The sequence below is a fragment of the Oncorhynchus nerka genome, linkage group LG1 (genome assembly GCF_034236695.1).
Source record: "Oncorhynchus nerka isolate Pitt River linkage group LG1, Oner_Uvic_2.0, whole genome shotgun sequence".
NCBI classification, from domain to species: domain Eukaryota; kingdom Metazoa; phylum Chordata; class Actinopteri; order Salmoniformes; family Salmonidae; genus Oncorhynchus; species Oncorhynchus nerka.
The window spans coordinates 19371101-19386881 of NC_088396.1; the positions used below are offsets into that span (position 1 = coordinate 19371101).

The 15781-nt window shown below is 39.2% G+C and overlaps 1 protein-coding gene across 2 annotated transcripts in view; it reads right to left on the reverse strand.

The window, feature by feature from the left end:
• Nucleotides 1-7739, reverse strand: part of gulp1a (GULP PTB domain containing engulfment adaptor 1a) — a 156671-nt gene extending 148932 nt beyond the window's left edge. Inside the window, exon 1 of one of the 2 annotated variants that reach the window (XM_029636239.2) lies at nt 7653-7739. The gene's annotated coding sequence lies outside the window, so the exon portion shown is untranslated. The remainder of the gene's footprint in view (nt 1-7652) is intronic. The other variant, XM_065012589.1, reaches the window with a different exon arrangement.
• Between the last annotated feature and the right edge of the window lie 8042 nt (nt 7740-15781).

A 15781-nucleotide genomic window follows, 5' to 3' on the forward strand; every position in this document is an offset into this window, starting at 1 on the left:
TCAGATGACATGGCCTCCACAATCCCCCGATCTCAACCAAATTGAGATGGTTTGGGATGAGTCAGCATACAGTTGCTCAGCATACAGCTCAGCATACAGTTGAAGTCAGAAGTTTACATACACCTTAGCCAAATACATTTAAACTCAGTTTTTCACAATTCCTGACATTTAATCCTAGTAAAAATTCCCTGTCTTAGGTCAGTTAGGATCACCACTTTATTTTAAGAATGTGAAATGTCAGAATAATAGTAGAGAGAATGATTTATTTCAGCTTTTATTTCTTTCATCACATTCCAAGTGGGTCAGATGTTTACATACACTCAATTAGTATTTGGCAGGACTGCCTTTAAATTGTTTAACTTGGGTCAAATGTTTTGGGTAGCCTTCCACAAGCTTCCCACAATAAATTGGGTGAATTTTGGCCCATTCCTCCTGACAGAGCTTGTGTAACTGAGTCAGGTTTGCAGGGCTCCTTGCTCGCACACACTTTCAGTTCTGCGCACAAATGTTCTATAGGATGGAGGTCAGGGATATGTGATCTCCACTCCAATACCTTGACTTTGTTGTCCTTAAGCCATTTGCCACAACTTTGAAAGTATGGTTGGGGTCATTGTCCATTTGGTAGACCCATTTGCAACCAAGCTTTAACTTTCTGACTGATGTCTTGAGATGTTGCTTCAATATATCCACATAATTTTCCTCCCTCATGAAGCCATCTATTTTGTGAAGGGTACCAGTCCCTCCTGCAGTAAAGCACCCCCACAACATGATGCTGTCACCCCGTGCGTAACGGTTGGGATGATGTTCTTCGGCTTGCAGGCCTCCCCCTTTTTCCTCCAAACATAACGATGGTCATTATGGCCAAACAGTTATATTTTTGTTCCATCAGACGAGAGGACATTTCTACAAAAAGTACGTTCTTTGTCCCCATGCAAACCGTAGTCTGGCTTCTTTATGGCGTGGATTGAAGCGGTGGCTTCTTCCTTGCTGAGCAGCCTTCCAGGTTTTGTCGATATAGGACTCATTTTACTGTGGATGAAGATACTTTTGCACCCATTTCCTCCGGGATCTTCACAAGGTCCTTTGCTGTTGTTCTGTGATTGATTTGCACTTTTCGCACCAAAGTACGCTCATCTCTAGGAGACAGAACGAATCTTCTTTGTACAAATGAACGTGGTACCTTCAGGCATTTGGAAATTGCTCCCAAGGATGAACCAGACTTGTGGAGGTCTACATTTGTTTTTCTGAGGTCTTGGCTGATTTCTTTTGATTTTCCCATGATGTCAAGCAAAGAGGCACTGAGTTTGAAGGTAGGCCTTGAAATACATCCACAGGTACACCTCCAATTGACTCAAATGATGTCACTTAGCCTATCATTTTCTGGAATTTTCCAAGCTGATTAAAGGCACAGTCAACTTAGTGTATGTAAACTTCTGACCCACTGGAATTGTAACAAAGTTAATTATAAGTGAAATAATCTGTCTGTAAACAATTGTTGGAAAAATGACTTGTTGTCATGCACAAAGTAGATTTGTTAACAAGACATTTGTGGAGTGGTTGAAAAGAAAGTTTTAATACTCCAACCTAAGTGTATGTAAACCTCCGACATCAACTGTATGTGGGAACTCCTTCAAGACTGTTGGAAAAGCATTCCAGGTGAAGCTGGTTGAGAGAATGCCAAGAGTGTGCAAAGCTGTCATCAAGGCAAAGGGTGGCTATTTGAAGAATCTCAAATATAAAATATATTTGGATTTGTTTAACACTTATTTGTTACTACATGATTCCATGTGTGTTATTTCATAGTGTTGATGTCTTCAGTATTATTCTACAATGTAGAAAATAGGCAAAATAAAGACAAACCCTTGTGTTCTAAGTAGGTGTTCTAAAACTTTTGACCGGTAGTGTTTATGCTTTAATTTCTCAAAATTATAGACTCATAGCTTTCATTTGAAAGTTTGACATGTTCATATGAACTTTACATGTTAGTGCCCATGGGTCCTTTTACATGGAAATGCACAGAAGTAGAAAAACACAGAAAATGCCAATTGAATGTTAAAATACATTCTAATGTGTGCCTGGGAGTTGAGCAGTATTTACATTTTCTTTTATACTGTAGGCCTTTTAATTCTGTAGCTCGGGTGTTCCAAATATATTTCCAGTTTGACACATTGTGTGACTAACAAAGGGTCCCATCACAGCTTGAAAAGCCTTTATTCAATAACAACAATACCCGTCTGCCTGAAAAAATTAAGACAAATACTTTGCACGCACCGAAGGGGGACTACAACAGGACCTAATTACTTTCCACCATCTCATTTGCAAGGGGCTATAATTAATTGAGATGTGTAATAAGTGCAGAGAAGATTTATTAACTCATTGCGTCTGTGAAATTCAAAGCTTTGACATTTAAGGTAGTCAATTTCCAAGTCAGGCAAGACAAAAATAAAAATTACCTCGGCTTCGGTGACTCACTCCTGCCACACTATGTGCTGCATTAGAGGACAGACAATTCAGACATTGAAATGTCATTATCATGTAGCTTGCACATAGACATGATATTAATTATTAGCATGTGTGAGAGATATGCACAGGTTCTCCATTGATTGACCATTACCTTTTGCCTAATTGGTTGTTTTCCTGTGATAAGGATGAGGCCAAAAGTAAATTCTGATGAATAGTAGTGTTACACGCTATACCAAAACTTTTTTTTAAAGTTTGGTACTAGAATTTTGGTTACGTTTGGTACTTCTGTCAAATGTGTCTCATGTGATTGAGAGGATCAAGTCTGTATCAGTGCAGCCACTTTATAGCGTGAAGAGCAAAGTGCCTGCTCCACTTACTTACTCATTGCTAGAGCTGTCTGGGCTACATTGTTAGCTACCCATTCACGCTGCACAGAAGTTAACACACTTGAAGGATGCAACATGGCATGTAGGAATGTTGAAACTGTTCGTTACTGTTTGCAAAATAATGTCCGTACGGGATAGAAGACTTTTACAATGGAAGATGACACCGGTAGTGTACAGCTTTAAATGTAGGCTAACTTTCCATGGTAATATATGCAAAATATGCTGATTTGAAAGCTGATTGTCACCAAAAATTATTCATTCACTTTGTCTCCTTCGCCAACAAAAACGCATTCACTTCTTTGTCTCCTGACTGGTTTCCACTAAATTCCATAGCCACAAAGTCATATCCCACAGCCACATTCTGCCTAGCAAATGAGTCATTACTTTCTTAAAGAGAGAGCAAAAATGTTTAGAAAATAAGAGATTGCTTCTCCTATGTAAATGTTGTTGATGAATGAAATAAAAAATAATGAAATATTTAATATGTTCTTCTAGCAGCCAATAAATAATTCCTAAATGGAAGGGAATAATTCCTAAATGTCATCTGTAGCACCATGAAATCAACTCAAACAAGCTCAATAACTCAATGCATGCACACACTTCTATTGAATAATATGCATTCACCTATTTTGTGAATAGACCTAGTCTACATCTTGAATTACAGTTACACAGTCTCAAAATTGTTTACATAACAATGTTAAATGTAATGATATTGAACAACGATTGAACAGAGCAGTAGCTGAGTTTATCTGTCTGGATCAAGTGCCAATCTGTGACTGTGGATGATACACCTTTTTTTGTTGTGGTATCGTTTCAGGATATACAGTATCGTGATACTAAATCTGGCATCGAAGTCCAAATTCAATAGAATGCAGCAGTAAGTGCTAGAGAAGCAGCTCCCAGGCAAGCTGTTTGAAGATTAACGGAGTGATGGAGATCTCAGTGACAGTGAAAAATAGGCAGCATCAGCTGATAGTAATGATGTTATCAGTCACTCTGAGTATGGTCTCTGACTCAGACAGACACATGAAGTGTCTGAACGAGAATGAACTGAACTGAACGAGAATGCTGAGTTCACCGAGGAGAATACTGTTGTTGATATAAAGTCGGGCCAATGGAAATGCTCAACCTTGACACAATGGCTAACATGCTGACCACACCGCTGGTATCGTGTGCGCAAGTGTTGAAAAACAGGTATGTGTCAATTTATTTTGCAATCATTGCACCCAAGCTGCTAGCAAGTGTCAACGAGCGTCTGTGTAGCCAGGCGCTAAAATAGAATTTGGTTCTACTTGTGATGCTCGACGCACTGCAAGTCCTGCCTCTCCCATCTCCTCATTGGTTTTTAGCAGCATATACCCTCGCGGGTGATTGAAAGATGAACTGAGGTCACACTCCAGTCCAGTTGGTTGTGGTAATGCACCTTAAAGTTGGTTGCCAACCTCCATATAAAGTACAAAGAAGAATAAGAAGCCTGAAGGAGAAGAGATTACTAGAAACAAACTTGGTTTACCATTTATCTGTGGATTAATTGTCGGAGAAGAGGACCTTGTGCATTTCAGGTAAAATAAAAACCAAATGTTTATATCCCAGGACAAATTAGCTAGAAACAGCAAGCTATCTAGCTAATTTGCCATAAATTATTAATGCTTTTTGACCTGTCCCCAAATTAATATAATTGGTTCAGAGTTCGTTTTGATATTTCAACCTGCGTGTCCTGATCGCGTCTGGTGTGGGTGGACAAAATCAACTTGTGCAGTCTGGTCAGCATGTAAGTACCAAAACTATTAGGCTTGGGCAGTATACCATATATACTGTATACCAGGGTATTTGGAAATAGCCACGGGATGGTTTGTCAATACCATCAATACTGTTGAAACTATTTCTTTGAAGTTTTTCAATACATTTGAATATTTGTAGAGTTAGGTTCTAAACAACAGGGTAAAAACTGACAGACAACTATGAAAAGCTCAAACCAAGTTTATTCACCCAATGGGTCAGACAGCTGAACAGACAAAGACATGTTCCCACCAGCACAAGTATATATACCTCATTTTAGGTGAAGTCTCCTCCCTCCCTCTACACATTACACGGTGGCGCACGCGCGCAGCCGGTTTGGGTTCCGTGTAACAATATTTCAAGTTTAGAAGTCAGAACCCATCAGTAGCTACAGGGTTTGTAGCTAACGGGTCTGAATACTTATGTAAATGAGATATTTCAGTTCTCGTATTTTTATACATTTGCAAAAAAATCTAAAAAGCAGTTTGATTTGTCAATATAGGATATTGTGTGTAGATTGATGAGGGGGATTTTTTTATATAGCTATTTTAAAATAAAGCTGTAACGTAAGAAAATGTGGAAAATGTCAAGGGGTCTGGATACTTATGTTCAACTTTATGAGCTGGATAGCCTGTCTTTGCAATTAATTTACATATTTAGGTAGCAGCTACTAGGGTTGCACAATTCTGGGAACTTTCAATAAATCCTTTCCAGAAATCCTGTTTGGAAGATTCCAGATTTCCTGCTTATGTCCTCCTGATGCCAGGTTTCATCCAACCGGGATTTCAGGAAAACCAGGGAATTTATTGAAAGTTCACGGAATTTTGCAACCCTAGCAGCTATCATGGAAATTCACTATTACTTGTGCTAATTTTGTTAGCATTCTGGTAATAGCCTCCCATTAGGCTTTTTCTGCGTTTTTTGGTGTCCCCTTGTATACTAAGACGGTAATACCGTATATCCCGATATGACAGTAAGACTGTATGACGATATGCAAATCTGGATACGGCCCAACCCTAAAAACGTATCAATTAGTCACTGTCTAAAATGAAATTAGAGACAATTATTGCCAGACACAGCATTCTCTAACATTTAAAACATCAGAAAAAAATGGGATGTATCAAATTACCAAAAAACATTTAGGCTAGTCAAGACTAAGATCTAGGAAGCAAGAGAATGAAAAGGACAACTTTGAGTTAACCTATACGCCTATGATCAAATCTGCACACTCAACTGTTGAATAACTCTACCAAACCTGTGTCAACCTAAATCACTGTGATTATCATCCCTCTACTGCACTTCAAACAAGTGCCATTGCAGACAACAACACACAACTGACTGACAGCGCTTGACTTGTTTCAAGTGCATCCTTCACAGAGCTCAGCATTAATCAGAACGGTATAATTCAGTGGAACGTTCCTAAACCCAGCAAAACCATGCTGCGGTGACACACTGTAGCCTACATGTCAGTTCAGGGAGTTTTAGCTGAATAAGATTGGGGTTTTTGTCGCCTTGCTTATATTTTGAACTTAATTTAATTCTGAATTTACTGTGTACAATAAAAGCCTAAAGGCATCACACATGGCATTAAGACTGACTAAAATGTGTGTTAACAAAATGGAACGTGATGAGATGAACAAAAGCATCTTCTGAGATCTTAGAACAGTAACAAGGCTTGGGAAATAGTCGGTAGCACTTTCCCAAAACAAGTTCATCACAATGGAAACATTGTTTTCCCAGATATGGTAGGCTATATGCTGTAGATATCCTTGTTTCTCAGGTAATGGGCAATGTGTAGCACACACTGTTTGGGAGTTGGAGATATTTCCTAATAAACCAGTCAATCAATTCATCAAACGACCACAGAGACAGTACAATACTATTTCAGTGATCAAAATCTACATCAATAGAATGTAGATGTAGAATGATGTATGAGACATGGCAGGTGAATAGGACACAGACAGCATCCAACAGTACCATGTGAAATATGCCAACAAAGACATGCTTACGCTAACCACATGTCCTCTAGTCTAGTGGACAGAGTTAAATCTGACAATAAAAGCCAAAACCTGTTCTATCTGAGAGGAAAATGACTGCATGTCATTTCCATTCAGACCTCCTCTTTTGCTCTAAGGTGAAAACTGCAGTGCCCAAAGTATTTGTGCAATCTCTACACTGTCCAACCACTGGATGAGTGATCCAATTATATGACAAAATACTTCCCCATGGAGGAAATTGTCCAACGCATTGACCAGCAAGTAGCAATAGGCTTGTGAAGTGAAGGCACCATAGTGAACAGTGTGAAAAATAAAGCTTGCTGAGTGATTATTATCGGGACATCTGCAAACAGAAATATCACCATTATTGAAAACGGGTCCTAGTAACGGTAGTAGTAGACTAGTAGTAACAGCAATAATATTTTATTAATCAGCTGTGGAATGTTTAATTTGGATGGCAATGACATGTGTGTTATCTGAAAGTCTGAAAAACCGATAAACAAATGCTTTTAAGCAGTATATCAGAGTGAAAATGACCATGTAATAACACTGTTATAACTGGTCTCTATAAACTGCAGCAATGAAAATAAAAAACAACTGAAACACTGAGCTGGTGTCTTGATTTATATGCATGCAGTTGTGGCACATAATTCCAATTAACAAATTGGCAATGCTGCCTTCTCGTGACGTTATGTCTCCCAGTATTCAAACTTTCAATTCTACTTGCACTTGACGATCCCCGCATCCGTGTTGAAGCATAATAACCTGTCTGTCCACACGCGGTGCAAAGTTTCTTGACAACATAACCGTGCAAACCGTGGATGTGGTCAACATAGAATGGCCTAAAATAAATGTAGACATGTTGCACTTGCAAGAAGTTAATCATTATTCTTCACTAGGCTGCGCGAAAGTGTTTTGAACAGTAAACAACAAAAAGGTTAAACAAACATGATGCGACTAAGCATCCGAACACAAAACTGTTGAAAAGTGTTAGCCAAAGATGCATGAAAAATATCAACTCACTTACCTAACAACACGATCCTTATCAGGCTGTCCGGTAAAATGGTCTTCGGCGATATCACATCAACACACTCTCATTCCGTCCTCTCATCTCCTCAACACAGAGCTGCTGGTAAAAGTTAGTGACGTCACGGACTCGGGTTAACGTAGTTGTTCTGGAATTGCCAGTAAGCTGCACATTTAAAGTGACAGATCATGGGTTCGTGACCAAATTGACATTCTTCTGGACATCAAGTGCCACCTTTCAGGGTAATTTGCAGCTGAATTTTTTTAATCATCAACTGATAAATTGCAACTCAATTGCAGGTATTAGTCATTGTAATTCGTACAGGCCATGTTTGTATAAATCAATACATTTATATATTTCGAACCAGACAAGTGATTGTATAGAAATGTAAGCAAGATTTTAAATGATTTTGTTTTGCTCAAATATTATATTTGTTTCAGCTTTTTGCGGTCAATTTGCAGTCTACAAATAATTTCTAATTATGTTCCAGATACCCGACCATTCTCTCAATAAAAGAATCGTCCCATGGCTGGATCTAGAACAAACTAATTTACCTTTATCTCACCTTTATCCCAAGGTCTCTATCTGTCACGTTCTGACCTTAGTTATTTTGTTATGTCTTTGTTTTAGTATGGTCAGGGCGTGAGTTGGGTGGGTTGTCTATGTTAGATTTTCTATTATTTGCTATTTCTGTGTTTGGCCTGGTATGGTTCTCAATCAGAGGCAGCTGTCAATCGTTGTCCCTGATTGAGAACCATATTTAGGAGCCTGTTTTCTATTGTGTTTCATGGGTGATTATTTTCTGTTTTCTGTTGTGTGTCTGCACCAGCCAGAACTGTTTTCGGTCATGCTCTTTGTTAGTTTTGTTATTTCCGTGTTCATTTAATAAATATGGACACATACCATGCTGCACCTTGGTCCTCACCTTCTTCCACCAACAACGGCCGTTACCCTATCACAGATTAAACACATATCTGGGGAATCTGTGGGGTTTACATGTTTTTATTATTATTAAGAGAGTAGGGCCATGGGATGGGATTATTTCAGAGTTCCTGATCCTTTAGGTTTATGGCTTAGATTTTTTTTTCTGGAAATTGCACCCTTTTATCTCCTATTGTTTTTAACACATCCATTACAGTTCAACATTGCTGGGATTTTTGCTCACTGTTCTTGTGATTATTTTGACCCCACAGGGTGAGATCTTGCGTGGAGCCCCAGATCGAGGGAGTTTATCGGTGGTCTTGTATGTCTTCCATTTCCTAATAATTGCTCCCACAGTTGATTTCTTCAAACCAAGCTGCTTACCTATTGCAGATTCAGTCTTCCCAGCCTGGTGCAGGTCTACAATTTTGTTTCTGGTGTCCTTTGACAGCTCTTTGGTCTTGGCCATAGTAGAGTTTGGAGTGTGACTGTTTGAGGTTGTGAACAGGTGTCTTTTATACTGATAACAAGTTCAAACAGGTGCCATTAATACAGGTAACGAGTGGAGGACAGAGGAGCCTCTTAAAGTTACAGGTCTGTGAGAAGCAGAAATACTTATTTTCCACCATAATTAGCAAATGAACTTCATTCAAACTCCTACAATGTGATTTTCTGGATTTTTTTTTCTCATTTTGTCTGTCATAGTTGAAGTGTACCTATGATGAAAATTACAGGCCTCTCTCATCTTTTTAAGTGGGAAACTTTGCACAATTGGTGGCTGACTAAATACTTTTTTGCCCCACTGTATATGTGCTTTCTTGAGCAGGGGGACCGAGCGGGCGCTGCAGGATTTCAGTCCTTCACGGCGTACTGTGTTTCCAATTGTTTTCTTGGTGACTATGGTCCCAGCTGCCTTGAGATCATTGACAAGATCCTCCCATGTAGTTCTGGGCTGATTCCTCACCATTCTCATGATCATTGCAACCACAAGGTGAGATCTTGCATGGAGCCGCAGGTCGAGGGAGATTGACAGTTCTTTTGTGTTTCTTCCATTTGCGAATAATCGCAACAACTGTTGTCACCTTCTCCCCAAGCTGCTTGGTGATGGTCTTGTAGCCCATTCCAGCCTTGTGTAGGTCTACAATCTTGTCCCTGACATCCTTGGATGTTTGGAATCTGATTGATTGATTGCTTCTGTGGACAGGTGTCTTTTATACAGGTAACAAACTGAGATTAGGAGCACTCCCTTTAAGAGTGTGCTCCTAATCTCAGCTCGTTACCTGTATAAAACACACCTGGGAGCCAGAAATATTTTTGATTGAGATGGGGTCAAATACTTATTTCACACATTAAAATTCTAATCAATTTATAACATTTTTGACATGCGTTTTTCTGGATTTTTTTGTTGTTATTTTGTCTCTCACTGTTCAAATAAACCTACCATTAAAATGATAGACTGATAATTTCTTTGTCAGTGGGCAAACGTACAAAATCTGCAGGGGATCAAATACTTTTTTCCCTCACTGTTCGTAAAAAAAATGTTTTTGCCACAGATGCTGAGAGCAGAGGTCTGTTCCCCGTTGTTTATTCTGAGGGAGGAAGGTGGATGGTAACCTTGTTGTGAACGAGGTTAGGTGGAAGGGGGTATCCCATAAATGTTGACTTAATACTCAAATACACCTAAAGAAACTCTGACTGCTGCAAACTTGTAAGGCTGGTTGTGATCCTTACAGTTTTGTTTATCTGTTATTCATTGGATGTAGACGACATCAGCCTGGTTCAAAATCACTGTTAGCTGAGGAGATTTTAATCTTGGTTTAAAGTGCATCATATATTAGGTTTGGTTTCGCTCAGCTTAGTGTTGTATAATGTAATAAGACCCTCCAGTTAGCGTTGATGAACCAAGAGAGCCTTCATAATACACTTTCCTATGGGAATATCATATTTGAGTCAGTGTCGACTTGTGCTCCAGAGGGAGAGACAAGGGATTAGTAATTAAGTAGTTTTATGAACAATCGGAAAAAAAACAGTCATTAAAATGATGAAATGGTAAGGCAATATAATAATACCCATGTATTATACTGTATGCTTTCTTTCACTAAGTCAGTATTTTAATTAACCCTCAGTAGTATGCCAAGTTGAATTCGAACACATTGTAATTTACAGCAATGACTTGGGTAAGAATTTCAGAGGAGATGTAGGGGTTGAAAGATCCAATTGGGAACGGGAGATGATAAGGTAGCCATGGTATTATCATGACCTAAACTAGCTTCAAAGCTAAACCTTAGGATGGTGGCATAATTACAGTACAAGAAACACAAACAAGGACACATACCATGAGAATGATGTTTGAGTCAGCATGAATGATATACTAAACCATATGTTTTTGTGTGCTTGAATGACCATCCCGTCACTGCTACAGTGAGATGAAATACTTACAGCACAAAAAATGCTGATGACTAAAATGGTGCTAAAACTGCACTCTCAAAGAACTGATAAACATCAGAGATTTGGGAAGTTGCCTATCAGTCAAGGCTCTGCCCCTCTGTCCCAGCTATTTTAAACACCAAGCCCTGTCAATTTAATTTACTTTCTCTAACGAAGATGCCATTTTCGCTCCTGTTATCGGAGCCTTGCAGGCAGAGCAATTCCTCCCCTCCTCTGCAACTGGGTGCATTTCCCATCACACAATGTGATAATCTGCCCGACAAAAAGCCCAGCATTCTAGGCAAATCTATGATGGCCTAAAACATCAATACATTTCTAATACAGATTACGTTCTGCATGGAACAGATTAACTTCACTGCACATAGACAGAGATGCATGAATTCTATGTAGCGAGCTCACAATCTGTAACATGAACAATTATAATTATGGCATCACAGAAGACAGTTATAACTCTATGTGGTTTGGATTTGTTCTTCACAATACTTTACTTGTACTTTAGATAAAAACATGATGAGCTACAATTGAAACAGACACATTTTGTGAATAACAGTGAGATGCACTCAATGTAATACAATTGTGAGCAATAATACTTTAAATGTTTTTCAACACATACTGTAAAGTCGAAATCCAAAGTAAGACCCAGAAAGATTTCAGTGTCATGAATAGCAAAAACAGTTGTATACTGTGAAGCTCTATGTTACTGATCGGTGTGTTTTATGGTAAATGGGATTAACCTCTTAAGTCGACCCTCTACTTTTTTGAACATTCTGTTAAAAATCGCGCAACATTTCAGCGCCCTGCTACTCATGCCAGGAATATAGTATATGCATTTGCTTAGTCTGTGTGGATAGAAAACACTCAGACGTTTATAAAACTGGTTAAATCACTGCTGTGGCTTTACCAGAACGGCATTTACATCGAAAAGCACAGGAAAAACTGATCACTGAAAATGGGAAAATATATCCATGCGCTACTTGAACCCATTGATAAAGGTGAACCACAATTAATTGACTGAGGTTGCAGTACCTACAGCTTCCACACGGTGTCTAGAGTCTTGTCATTTCCCTTCAAGTTTTTTCTTGGTCAAACACATGCAGGGCACCGTATCTCCTATGGTCTAGGACCGGATATTTTCGTTGAGTTTCTAGCCGGACATTTTTCCAGACGGACAGCTAATGATCTTTACATCGCCTCCTGATGAATTTTATCGCTTATTAACGTTTACTAATACCTAAAGTTGCATTACAAACGTATTTCGAAGTGTTTTGTGAAAGTTTATCGTCGACTTTTTGAATTTTAAAAAATGACGTTACGTTTTGAAACGATGTTTTTTTCGTTTATCACACAGTCTACATATAACGATATCTAGGCTTTATATGGACCGATTTAATCGAAATAAAGACCCAAATAGTGTTTATGGGACATCTAGGAGTGCCAACAAAGAAGATGGTGAAAGGTAATGAATGTTTTCTATTTTATTGTGCGGTTTGTGTAACGCCGAAATGCTAATTATTTTGTTTACGTCCCCTGTGGGTCTTTTTGGGTGTTACATGCTATCAGATAATAGCTTCTCATGCTTTCGCCGAAAAGCATTTTAAAAATCTGACTTGTTGCCTGGATTCACAACGAGTGTAGCTTTAATTCGATACCCTGCATGTGTATTTTAATGAACTTTTGAGTTTTAACTAATACTATTAGCATTTAGCGTAGCGCATTTGCATTTCCAGAGCTCTAGTTGGGACGCAAGCGTCCCGAGTAGAAGCAACAGGTTAAACTACTGCTGAATAAAGCTTTCTTACAGTCAAACACCAATATCTTTGCCTCGCTACCCAGACTCCTTGCTCTAGCCAAACACTACACCACGCCCAAGCACGTAAGTTTCCTCTTCCCAATGAGCTCCTGGTTCCAGTCTGTCTGTGCTCAGTGTCCCATCAACAGGGAAATGTCCATCTGTCCATCTGTCCAGTCTTCCGTTTGGTTCAGTACCCCACTACCCATTTTTTTCCCCATTACACTACACGGCCCTTATGGTTCCTAGCACGGATCCTCCATCCTACTCTTACTGTATCCATTTCCCATGTTTAATCCCTTTGTTGAACTCTTTAGAAAAAAACATCCAGATAACACGTCATCTCACACAACTCTCACACCGGGGCTAAGCCCCTGTTCAGTGAATTAGTCTAGCACACAATATTCTCATCCACATTCACTTAGTACTATTTACAGACTCAGTAATCTCCCTTATTACTCAGCGTTACCTCCTATGCATACATACAGTACCAGTCAAAAGTTTGGACACACCTACTCATTCAAGGGTTTTTCTTTATTTTTTACTATTTTCTACATTGTAGAATAATAGTGAAGACATCAAAACTATGAAATAACACATATGGAATCATGTTAGAATGATGGGTTGAGGTCGGGTGATTGTGGAGGCCAGGTCATCTGATACAGCACTCCATCACTCTTCTTCTTGGTCAAATAGCCCTTACACAGCCTGGAGGTGTGTTGGGTCGTTGTCCTGTTGAAAAAAAACAAATGATAGTCCCACTAAGCGCAAATCGGATGGGATGGCGTATCGCGGCAGAATGCTGTGGGAGCCATGCTGGTTAAGTGTGCCTTGAATTCTAAATAAATCACAAGCCCTTAACCAACAATGCAGTTCAAGAAAGAGTTAAGAAAATGTTTACCAAATAAACTAAAGTAAAAAAATTATAAAAAGTAATACAATAAAATAACAATATTGAGGCTATATACAGGGGGTACCGGTACTGAGTCAATGTGCGGGGGTACAGGTTAGTCAAGGTCATTTGTACATGTAGGTAGTGATGGAAAAAGTAACCAATTGTAATACTGGAGTAAAAGTAAAGATACATTAATAGAAAATTACTAAAGTAAAAGTAAAAGTCACCCAGTAAAATTCTACACGAGTAAAGTCTAAAAGTATTTGGTTTAAAATATACTAAAGTATCAAAGGTAAAAGTATAAAGCATTTCCAAATCTTTATAATAAGCAAACCCAATGTCACCATTTTCTAGTTATTCTTATTTACGGATTGCCAGGGGCACACTCCAACATTCAGATATAGTTTACAAATGAAACATGTATGTTTAGTGAGTCATCTAGATCAGAACCAGTAGGGATGACCAGGTTTGTTCTGTTGATAAGTATGTGAATCGAACCATGTTCCTGTCCTGCTAGGCATTCAAAATGTAACGAGTAATTTTGAGTGTCAAGGAAAATGTATGGAGTAAAAAGTACAATATTTTCCTAAGAAATGTAGTGAAGTCAAAGTAGTCAAAAATAAGTAAGTACAAAAATGAGTAAAGTACAGATACTCGTAAAAACTATTTAAGTAGTACTTTAAAGTACAGAACAAACCTGGTCATACAAATACTTTACACCACTGTATGTAAGTAGGGGTAAAGTGACTATGCATAGATAATAAACAGCGAGTAGCAGCATAGTAAAACCAAATGTGAGTGTGTGTGAGGGGTAAAGGGTATCAATGTATGTAATCAGGGTGACCATTTGATTAATTGTTCAGCAGTGTTATGACTTGAGCCTTTTGGGCCAGACTTGGCGCTGCAGTACCGCTTGCCATGCAGTAGCAGAAAGTCTAGGACTTGGGTGACTGGAGTCTTTGACAATTTTTAGGGCTTTCCTCTGACACCGCTTAGTATACAAGTCCTTCGCACCAGTGATGTACTGGGGCGTACGCATTACCCTCTGTAGAGCCTTACGGTCAGATGCCGAGCAGTTCCCATATCAGGCGGTGAGGCAACATGCTCTCAATGGTGCAGCTGTAGAACTTTTTGAGGATCTGGGGACCCATGCCAAATCTTTTCAGTCTCCTGTGTGGCAAAATGTTTTGTTGTGCCCTCTTCACAAATATCTTGGTGTGTATTGGACCATGATAGTTCGTTGGTGATGTGGATACCAAGGAAGTTGAATCTCTCGACCCGCTCCACTGCAGCCCCATCGATGTTAATGGGGGCCTATGCGGCACGCCTTTTCCTGTGGTCCACGATCAGCTCCTTTGTCTTGCTCACATGGAGGGAGAGGTTGTTGTCCTGGCACCACACTGCATGGTTTCTGACCTCTCATCGTTGTCGGTAATCAGGCCTACCACTATTTTTATTTATTTATTTTTATTTATTTTATTTAACCTTAATTTAACTAGGCAAGTCAGTTAAGAATAAATTCTTACTAACAATGACAGCCTACCAAAAGGCAAAAGGCCTCCTGCGGGGACGGGAGCTGGGATAAAAAATATATATTTAGAAATATAGGATAAAACACACACCACAACAAGAGAGACAACACAACAATACATAAAGAGAGACCTAAAGACAACAACATAGCAAGGCATCAACACATGACAACACAGCATGTCAGCAACACAACATGACAACAACATGGTAGCAACACAACATGGTAGCAGCACAAAACATGGTACAAACATTATTGGGCACAGACAACAGCACAAAAAGCAAGAAGGTAGAGACAAAAATACATCACGCAAAGCAACCACAACTGTCACTAAGAGTGTCCATGATTGATCTTTTGAATGAAAAGATTGAGATTAAAATGTCCAGTTTGAGTGTTTGTTGCAGCTCGTTCCAGTCGCATGCTACAGCGAACTGAAAAGAGGAGCGACAAAAGAGATGCGTGCTCTGGGGACCTTTAACAGAATGTGACTGGCAGAACGGGTGTTGTAAGTGAAGGATGAGGGCAGCAGTAGATATCTCAGATAGGGG